This window comes from Triticum urartu, chromosome 3A (genome assembly GCF_056163025.1).
Source record: "Triticum urartu cultivar PI428250 chromosome 3A, HENAU_Tu73, whole genome shotgun sequence".
In the NCBI taxonomy this organism is placed as follows: Eukaryota; Viridiplantae; Streptophyta; class Magnoliopsida; order Poales; family Poaceae; genus Triticum; species Triticum urartu.
Genome location: NC_141875.1, coordinates 747,391,897 through 747,403,160, shown reverse-complemented (window position 1 = coordinate 747,403,160; position 11,264 = coordinate 747,391,897).

Below are 11,264 nucleotides of genomic sequence, written 5' to 3'. Positions count from 1 at the left end.
GCATCTTCACTGTTTTTTGCGGTGGGTGGACGCTGTCTACTCCCGTAATACCAAAGTCGATGAACTCCACAACGTCCAAGCTCCCGCAGTCTGCCTCCTGCTTCATGATGCTGTGCGTCTGGAACCTCTGGAAGCATCGTAATGATGTCGTCGTTGGCGAGGATGCGCGCACGCTGCCGCGACGATGCCAACACCTGGCGGATCGGGCTTCCCAGGGAGGCGCGGGGCGATGCTCACCTCTGGCTCTTGTGTTTTTTTTTAAAACGAAGGCTCGCGCAGAGCCCGACTTTGAATTAACAAAGCCATCAACCTGCTCACCTCTGGCTCTTGTGTTTTGCCCCAAGCTGATTTACTTCCGCTCTGCTAGCTGTTTAGGGCCTCCCCCACTCTCTACCGTCCTCCCCAACATGTAAAACTGCTAGTACTTGTTGGATCAAGCTCATATCCGGGCATTTTTTTTGGCCTTTAATGAAAATTCAGGCCTTCAACGACACAGATTTTGATAGCCAATTATTCCGGTAGCGGCACCTCATTGCCTTTTTTTGGCAATTGGTTGTGTTTTGGTGGTACTTTCTCCTTACACTAGCATCTGTAAGTTCACATACACATACACGGACTGCGCTTCGGTGCCTTAAGGCAGTGCTACAGATCTTTTCTTTTTTGTATTAAGCATAACTTTTGCCTTATGTATATATGTGTACCACATGTTGTTTCAGTTCAAGAGTAATGCTTGAGGCATGCATGTAACGTAGCCATAGGAAGTTTGAATTTGTCACTTTGATGTATACTTTTGTTAAGCAAACTCCTTTGCTGAAAACCATTCTCTTTGGTCACTTATATTACTTTCCTACTACAGTAGTAAACCACCTGCCATCATATTTGTTGCTTGATGCCACTTATTTACTGCAGATAGATCTGCATGCTAAAAGGAAAGGAGTAACTAACATGGCGACCGTTGAAGGAGAGTTTGGTGTGAGCTCACTAGCATTCTATAGTCGAGTGCTGGGGGTTAGCATGTGCGCTCCTGCGACCTGCCTTATCCCCTCCGCCTACCGCCTGCCATGCCGCTCGCCGTCGTCGCCACCACCCCTACTGCCCCGCATCGAAGGAGAGCGGCCCCGCCTGAGCCCACCCCAGCCTAATGGAGCGCAAGAAGCCACTCCGAGATCTCGAAGGGGAAGAGGAGATGGAGGCGAGGCATCGGGAGCGCATGGCGTGGACGATGCGTCGCCCACTGAGGGGCGATTCGATCCAAAAGCTCATCACCAGGATCTGTGTGGAGGTCTGATAACCCACAAGTATATGGGATCGCAACAGTTTTCGAGGATAGAGTATTCAACTCAAATTTATTGATTCGACACAAGGGGAGTCAAAGAATATTCTCAAGTATTAGCAGCTGAGTTGTCAATTCAACCACACCTGGAAACTTAATATCTGCAGCAAAGTGTTTAGTAGCAAAGTAATATGATAGTAGTGGTAACGATAGCAAAAGTAATATTTTTGGGTTTTGTAGTGATTGTAACAATAGCAACGGAAAAGTAAATAAGCGAAGAACAATATATGAAAAGCTCGTAGGCAATGGATCGGTGATGGATAATTATGTCAGATGCCATTATTCATGCAACAGTTATAACATAGGGTGACACAGAACTAGCTCCAATTCATCAATGTAATGTAGGCATTTATTCCGAATATAGTCATACGTGCTTATGAAAAAGAACTTGCATGACATCTTTTGTCCTACCCTCCCGTGGCAGCGGGGTCCTATTGGAAACTAAGGGATATTAAGGCCTTCTTTTAATAGGGTATCGGACCAAAGCATTAACATATAGTGAATACATGAACTCCTCAAACTACGGTCATCACCGGGAGTGGTTCCGATTATTGTCACTTCGGGGTTGCCGGATCATAACACATAGTAGGTGACTATAAACTTACAAGATAGGATCAAGAACTCACATATATTCGTAAAAACATAACAGGTTCAGATATGAAATCATGGCACTCGGGGCTAATGACAAGCATTAATCATAGCAAAGTCATAGCAACATCAATCTCAGAACATAGTGGATACTAGGGATCAAACCCTAACAAAACTAACTCGATTACATGATAATTCTCATCCAACCCATCATCGTCCAGCAAGCCTACGATGGAATTACTCATGCACGGCGGCGAGTATCATGGAATTGGTGATGGAGGAAGGTTGATGATGATAATGGCGACGGATTCGCCTCTCCGGAGCCCCGAACGGACTCCAGATCAGCCCTCCCGAGAGAGTTTAGGGCTTGGCGGCGGCTCCGTATCGTAAAACGCGATGAATCTTTCTCCCTGATTGTTTTCTTCCCGAACACGAATATATGGAGTTGGAGTTGAGGTCGGTGGAGCGTCAGGGGGCCCACGAGGCAGGGGGGCGCGCCCAGGGGGTAGGCGCGCCCCCACCCTCGTGGACAGGGTGTGGGCCCCCTGACGTGGATTCTTCTTCCAGTTTTTTTATATATTCCAAAAATAATCTCCGTTGATTTTCAGGTCATTCCGAGAACTTTCATTTCTGCACAAAAATAACACCATGACAATTCTGCTGAAAACAACGTTAGTCCCGGTTAGTTCCATTCAAATCATGCAAGTTAGAGTCCAAAATAAGCGCAAAAGTGTTTGGAAAAATAGATACGACGGAGACGTATCAACTCCTCCAAGCTTAAACCTTTGCTTGTTCTCAAGCAATTCAGTTGATAAACAGAAAGTGATAAAGAAAAACTTTTACAAACTCTGTTTGCTCTTGTTGTTGTAAATATGTAAAGCCAGCATTCAAATTTTCAGCAAAGATTATGAACTAACTATATTCACAATAACATTTAGGTCTCATGTTTACTCATATCAATGGCATAATCAACTAGCGAGCAATAATAACAAATCTCGGATGACAGCACTTTCTCAAAGCAATCATGATATGATATAATAAGATGGTATCTCGCTAGCCCTTTCTGAGACCGCACATTGTAATTCATGGTAAAAGAGATCCAGTCACAGTCATACTCAATGTAAACTAACAGTAATGGATGCAAATGACAGAGGTGCTCTCCAACTGGTGCTTTTTAATAAGAGGATGATGACTCAACATGAAAGTAAATAGATAGGCCCTTCGCAGAGAGAAGCATGGATTTGTAGAGGTGCCAGAGCTCGGTTTTGAAATAGAGATGAATAATATTTTAAGCGGTATACTTTCATTGTCAACATAACAACCAAGAGATGGCGATATCTTCCATGCTACACACATTATAGGCGGTTCCCAAACAGAATGCTAACGTTTATACTCCCCCTCCACCAACAAGCATCAATCCATGGCTTGCTCGAAACAACGAGTGCCTCCAACTAATAAGAGTCCCAGGGGGAGTTTTGTTTGCAATTATTTTGATTTAGTTTGCATAAAGCATGGGACTGGGCATCCCGGTGACCAGCCACTTTCTCGTGAGTGAGGAGCGGAGTCCACTCCTCTTGAGAATAACCCGCCTAACATGGAAGATACGTACAACCCTAGTTGATACATGAGCTATTCAAGCATACAAAACAGGATATTTATTTGAAGGTTTAGAGTTTGGCACATACAAATTTACTTAGAACGGCAGGTAGATGCCGTATATAGGAAGGTATAGTGGACTCATATGGAATAACTTTGGGGTTCATGGGATTGGATGCACAAGCAGTATTCCCGCTTAGTACAGGTGAAGGCTAGCAAAAGACTGGGAAACGACCAACTAGAGAGCGACAACAGTCATGAACATGCAAGCATGAGTAGGATATAATCCACCATGAACATAAATATCGTGAAGGCTATGTTGATTTTGTTCAACTACATGCGTGAACATGTGCCAAGTCAAGTCACTTAAATCATTCAGAGGAGGATACCACCCTATCATACCACATCACAACCATTTTAATAGCATGTTGGCATGCAAGGTAAACCATTATAAGCTCCTAGCTAATTAAGCATGGCACAAGAAACTATGATCTCTAATTGTCATTGCAAATATGTATCTTTCATAATAGGCTGAATCAGGAACGATGAACTAATCATATTTACAAAAACAAGAGAGGTCGAGTTCATACCAGTTTTTCTCATCTCAATAAGTTCATCATATAATCATCATTATTGCCTTTCACTTGAACGACCGAATAGTGTGGATAATAATGATAGTGCACGTGCATTGGACTAAGCTGGAATCTGCAAGCATTCAATTCATGGGAGAAGACAAGGTAATATGGGCTCTTCATTAGATCAACAATAATGCATATAAGAGCCACTCAACATTTTCATCGTGGTCTTCTCCTCTCGACCCCCAAAGGAAAGAAATAAAACAAAATATTTACCCGGGAAAGCTCCCAACAAGCAAAAGAAGAACGAGAATTTTTTTTGGGTTTTCTTTTTAATTATTACTACTACAGGCATGGAAAGTAAACTAGCTAAAAGCTACAACTATTTTTTTTGTTTTTTCTTAATGTTTTTCAAACACACAAGAAGAAAACGAGAAAATGAAAATAAACTAGCATGGATGATACAATGAAAGAGTATGAGCACCGACAACTAGCATGAGTGTGTGAACATGAATGTAATGTCGGTGAGAAATACGTACTCCCCCAAGCTTAGGCTTTTGGCCTAAGTTGGTCTATGCCCCTGGATGGCCTGATGGATATCCGAAGTTGAAGATGGGGTCGTACTGAGATGCATCAGCTACTGCCCGAAGAGCTGCAACATGGAGGCGGGCTGCCTCCGCCCTCCTCTCGTACTCGGTCGCCTCCTCCCTGGTTATAACATATCTCCCTTTTGCCTGAAAGTCAAAAAAAGTAGGAGCAGGGAGAGCGACATGATAGGTGCGTCGTCTGTCAAAGATTAGTCGGTACTGGAGGAACTGATTGTTCCTCTCAACAAACTTATGACAAACCATGGCATTATAATCTAAATAAGCAGGAGGCAACTCGATATCATCTCCATGTATGGTATCTCAAGAAAATCAGCTAAACGGGTTGCGTAAATTCCATCAAAGAAATCTCCATTAATTTTGTTATTATGCAACCTACGTGCAACAATGGCCCCCAAGTTATATTGTCTATCTCCTAATATAGCACTCTTGAGAACACTAAGATCTGGCACACACATGTGACATGCCTCATCCTTATCATTTATGCATCTACCTATAAAGAGAGCAAAATAATGTATAGCAGGAAAATGAATGCTCCCTATGGTAGCTTGCGTGATTTTCCTAAATTTCTCCACAGTTATACTAGCAAGAAAGTCTCTATATTCAGATTTGCGAGGTTCACTAACATTACCCCACTGTGGGAGTTTACAAGCAGTGTTAAAATCTTCTAAGTCCATGGTATAAAATTTATCATAAAGATCAAACAGGATAGTTTGAGAATTGCGTGATGATGAAAATTGAAACCTTCTCACAAAGGAATCAGTGAGGTAGTGGTACTGACGGCACTTATGTGCCATGAACCTCTCAAAATCGGCGTTTACACATATGCGTCCAATTCATCCTTGATTCCTGCTTGGACCATGAAATCTTCTGACGGCCTTGGCCATTCACAAGGCCGCACTTGAGCGTCCCTCGGTGGTTCATCGTCTGGCTCACGCATTGCGGGCCTGGGTCCTATCTTCCTTGAAGAACCACCTTGGTACATTTTCCTAAACATATTTCCTGCCCTGAAAAATTTCTGAAATTTTTAGTAACTTAAAATAAAAGTGAACCAAACTCAACAAAATTGATAGCAACTACTCCCACAAGTGCCTAGAGGCCATATCATGCATTAAAACTACTTTTGACCACATAAATTTGACATGCAAACTCAAGAATAGGGTCACCTAAGCAGCAAAGATTTGCAATAAATAAAGCACTAGAACAAAAACTAATTGGACCATTGGAGGAGTCACATACCAAAGAACAATCCCCCAAAGCAGTTTTGTGAATGGAGCTTTGAGCTAGGAGATCGAAAATGGCAGCAAGATGAGCTAGAACTCGTGCTTGAGCTGGTTGGTGATTTTTTTGGAAGGAAGAAGGAGTGTGTGGTGGCTGTAATAAGTGGAGGGGGGCCACCAGGGACCCACGAGGCAGGGGGACGCGCCCAGGGGGTAGGGCGCGCCCTGGACCCTCGTGGCCAGGTGCTGGCTCCCCCTGATGGTTCTCAGTGCTAGATATTCTCAAATATTCTGGAAAAAAAACATAGTAAATTTTTAGGGCATTTGGAGAACTTTTATTTTTGAGGTATTTTTTTATTGCACGGATAGTTCAGAAAACTGACAGAAATTACTATTTTTGCTTTATTTAATATAAATAACAGAAAGTAAAAGAAGGGTACAGAGGGTTGTGCCTTCTAACTTCATCCATCTCATGCTCATCAAAAGGAATCCACTAACAAGGTTGATCAAGTCTTGTTAACAAACTCATTCCGAATAACATGGAACCAGAGAAATTTCGAATGACACTATGTTACCTCAACGGGGATATGCACATCCCCAACAATAAGAATAGCATATCTCTTTGTGACAGTAGGAAGAGGAAATTGAAAACCTCCAATAGTAATCGATGGAATTTTTCCAATAGAATTGATACTGTGGACTTGAGGTTGTTTCCTCGGAAAGTGTACCGTATGCTCATTACCATTAACATGACAAGTGACATTGCCTTTGTTGCAATCAATAACAGCCCCTGCAGTATTCAAAAAGGGTCTTCCAAGAATAATAGACATACTATCGTTCTCGGGAATATCAAGAATAACAAAGTCCGTTAAAATAGTAACGTTTGCAACCACAATAGGCACATCCTCACAAATACCTACAGGTATAGCAGTTGATTTATCAGCCATTTGCAAAGATATTTCAGTAGGTGTCAACTTATTCAAATCAAGTCTACGATATAAAGAGAGAGGCATAACACTAACACCGGCTCCAAGATCACATAGAGCAGTTTTAACATAGTTTCTTTTAATGGAGCATGGTATAGTTGGTACTCCTGGATCTCCAAGTTTCTTTGGTATTCCACCCTTAAAAGTACAATTAGCAAGCATGGTGGAAATTTCAGCTTCCGGATCTTTCTCTTATTTGTAACAATATCATTCATATACTCAGCATAAGGATTCATTTTAAGCATATCGGTCAAACGCATACGCAAAAAGATAGGTCTAACCATTTCAGCAAAGCGCTCAAAATCCTCATCATCCTTTTTCTTGGATGGTTTAGGAGGAAAAGGCATGGGTTTCTGAACCCATGGTTCTCTTTCTTTACCGTGCTTCCTAGCAACAAAGTCTCTCTTATCATAACGTTGATTCTTTGATTGTGGGTTATCAAGATCAATAGCAGGTTTAATTTCTACATCATTATTATTGCTAGGTTGAGCATCAACATGAACATCATCATTAACATTATCACTAGGTTCATGTTCATTACCAGATTGTGTTTCAGGATCAGAGATAGAAATATCATTAGGATTCTCAGGTGTGTCTACAACAGTGTAACACCCACGATGCGGCTATATCTCCCACGTGTCGGAGCACGACTTAGAGGCATAACCACATTGTAGGCATGCCACAAGAGGGGTAATCTTTACACATCCCATGTACTGAATAAGAAAGGGATAAAGAGTTGGCTTGCAATCGCCACTTCACACAATACATAAATATAGCATTACATCATCCAGAATACAAACAAGGTCTGACTACGGAACCAAATAAAGAAAGACAACCCCTAATGCATAGATCCCCGATCGCCCCGACTGGGCTCCACTACTGATCAACTGGAAACGAAATGAGACTACAAACAAAATCTGCATCGAGCTCCTCCTTGAGCTCGGTTGCGTCACCTGCACGATTATCATCGGCACCTGCAACTGTTTGAAGTAATATGTGAGTCACGGGGACTCAGTAATCTCACACCCTCGCGCTCAAGACTATTTAAGCTTATGGGTAGGAAAAGGTAGTGAGGTAAAGCTGCAGCAAGCACTAGCATATATGGTGGCTAAACTTATGCAAAATGAGAGCGAGAAGAGAAGCAAAGCACGGTCGTGAACTAGAAGTGATCCTGAAACTACTTACGTTCAAGCATAACATAAGAACCGTGTTCACTTCCTGGACTCCGCCGAAAAGAGACCATCACGGCTACACACGCTGTTGATTCATTTTAATTAAGTTAAGTGTCAAGTTCTCTACAACCAGATATTAACAAAATCCCATCTGCCCATAACCGCGGGCACGGCTTTCGAAAGTTCAAAACCCTGCAGGGGTGTCCCAACTTAGCCCATCACAAGCTCTCATGGTCAACGAAGGATATTCCTTCTCCCAGGAAGACCCGATCAGACTCGGAATCCCGGTTACAAGACATTTCGATAATGGTAAAATAAGACCAGCAAAGCCGCCCGAATGTGCCGACAAATCCCGATAGGAGCTGCACATATCTCGTTCTCAGGGCACACCGGATAAGCAATCCGTACAACTAAAACCAACCCTCAAGTTTCCCTGAGGTGGCGCTGCAAGGGGCTCTAGTTTGGACCAACACTCAGAGGAGCACTGACTTGGGGGTTTAAAATAAAGATGACCCTTGAGTCCACGGAACCCAAGGGAAAAAGGCTTAGGTGGCAAATGGTAAAACTGTTGGGGAACGTAGCAGAAATTCAAAATTTTCCTACGTGTCACCAAGATCTATCTATGGAGAGACTAGCAATGAGGGGAAGGAGAGTGCATCTACATACCCTTGTAGATCGCTAAGCGGAAGCGTTCAAGTGAACGGGGTTGATGGAGTCGTACTCGTCGTGATTCAGATCACCGATGACCAAGTGCCGAACGCACGGCACCTCCGCGTTCAACACACGTGCAGCCCGGTGACGTCTCCCACGCCTTGATCCAGCAAGGAGAGAGGGAGAGGTTGAGGAAGACTCCATCCAACAGCAGCACAACGGCGTGGTGGTGGTGGAGGAGCATGGCAATCCTGCAGGGCTTCGCCAAGCACCACGGGAGAGGAGAAGGACTTGGGAGAGAGGGAGGGGCTGCACCAAAGGCATAAGGTGTGTTTGAGAGGCCCTCCTACCCCACTATATATAGGGATCCCAAGGGGGGGGTGCGCCAGCCCCTAGGAGATCCAATCTCCAAGGGGGCGGCGGCCAGGGGAGGAGTCCTCCCCCCCAAGGCACCTAGGAGGTGCCTTCCCCTGCTGGGACTCTTCCTTTAGGGTTTCCCCAGGCGCATGGGCCTCTTGGGGCTGGTGCCCTTGGCCCATGTAGACCAAGGCGCACCCCCTACAGCCCATGTGGCCCCCGGGGTAGGTGGCCCCACCCGGTGGGCCCCCGGGACCCTTCCGGTGGTCCCGGTACAATATCGATGACCCCGAAACTTGTCCCGATGGCCGAAACAGGACTTCCTATATATAAATCTTTACCTCCGGACCATTCCGGAACTCCTCGTGACGTCCGGGATCTCATCCGGGACTCCGAACAACATTCAGTGACCACATATAAACTTCCTTTACAACCCTAGCGTCATCGAACCTTAAGTGTGTAGACCCTACGGGATCGGGAGACATGCAGACATGACCGAGACGTTCTCCGGTCAATAACCAACAGCGGGATCTGGATACCCATGTTGGCTCCCACATGTTCCACAATGATCTCATCGGATGAACCACGATGTCAAGGACTTAATCAATCCCGTATTCAATTCCCTTTGTCTAGCGGTATTGTACTTGCCCGAGATTCGATCGTCGGTATCCCTATACCTTGTTCAATCTCGTTACCGGCAAGTCTCTTTACTCGTTCCGTAACACATCATCCCGTGATCAACTCCTTGATCACATTGTGCACATTATGATGATGTCCTACCGAGTGGGCCCAGAGATACCTCTCCGTTTACACGGAGTGACAAATCCCAGTCTCGATTCGTGCCAACCCAACAGACATTTTTGGAGATACCTGTAGTGCACCTTTATAGTCACCCAGTTACGTTGTGACGTTTGGTACACCCAAAGCATTCCTACGGTATCCGGGAGTTGCACAATCTCATGGTCTAAGGAAATGATACTTGACATTAGAAAAGCTTTAGCATACGAACTACACGATCTTTGAGCTAAGCTTAGGATTGGGTCTTGTCCATCACATCATTCTGATGTGATCCCGTTATCAACGACATCCAATGTCCATGGTCAGGAAACCGTAACCATCTATTGATCAACGAGCTAGTCAACTAGAGGCTTACTAGGGACATGGTGTTGTCTATGTATCCACACATGTATCTGAGTTTCCTATCAATACAATTATAGCATGGATAATAAACGATTATCATGAACAAGGAAATATAATAATAACTAATTTATTATTGCCTCTAGGGCATATTTCCAACAAAAACCAAGGTTGGCCCTTGCTGGAGGAGTTTTATTCAAGGCGAACTATCAAGGGGTTCCCATTATAACCCAACCGCATAAGGAACGCAAAATCAAGGAACATAACACTGGTATGATGGAAACTAGGGCGGCAAGAGTGGAACAAAACACCAGGCATAAGGCCGAGCCTTCCACCCTTTACCAAGTATATAGATCCATTAAAGTAAACAAGATAATATAATGATATCCCAAACAATAATCATGTTCCAACAAGGAACAAACTCCAATCTTCACCTGCATCTAGCAACGCTATAAGAGGGGCTGAGCAAAGCGGTAACATAGCCAAACAACGGTTTGCTAGGACAAGGTGGTTAGAGGTTTGACATGGCAATATGGCAGTCATGATAAAGAATGTGGTAGGTATCGCGACATAGCAATAGAGCGAGCAACTAGCAAGCAAAGATAAAAGTGATTTCGAGGGTATGGTCATCTTGCCTGCAAAGTTCTCCGAGTTGACGTAAGCTTGATCCTCGTAAGCGTACTTAATGGGATCCTCGATCACGAACTCATCTCCCGGCTCTACCCAAGGCAAGAACACAAGCAAAGGGAAACACAATCAACCATGGTGCAATGCGCAAGCAACATGATGCAAAACATGGCATGATATGCGGGATGTGATATGCAATGCATATGCGTGCTCCAGAAGGAAAAGATTGAACCAGGCCTCAACTTGGCAAACCAAGAGTGCCGCTGGAAAGATGAGTTGATTTCGATCGAAATCGATATGAAGATCACCGGAATCGGATGCACGGTTTGCAAATGGCAAGCAAAACGATAATGGCACAATTCTGCGATTAACAACACGATGCCATCTAGAATGCAATAAGAAACTAAGCTACTGCAC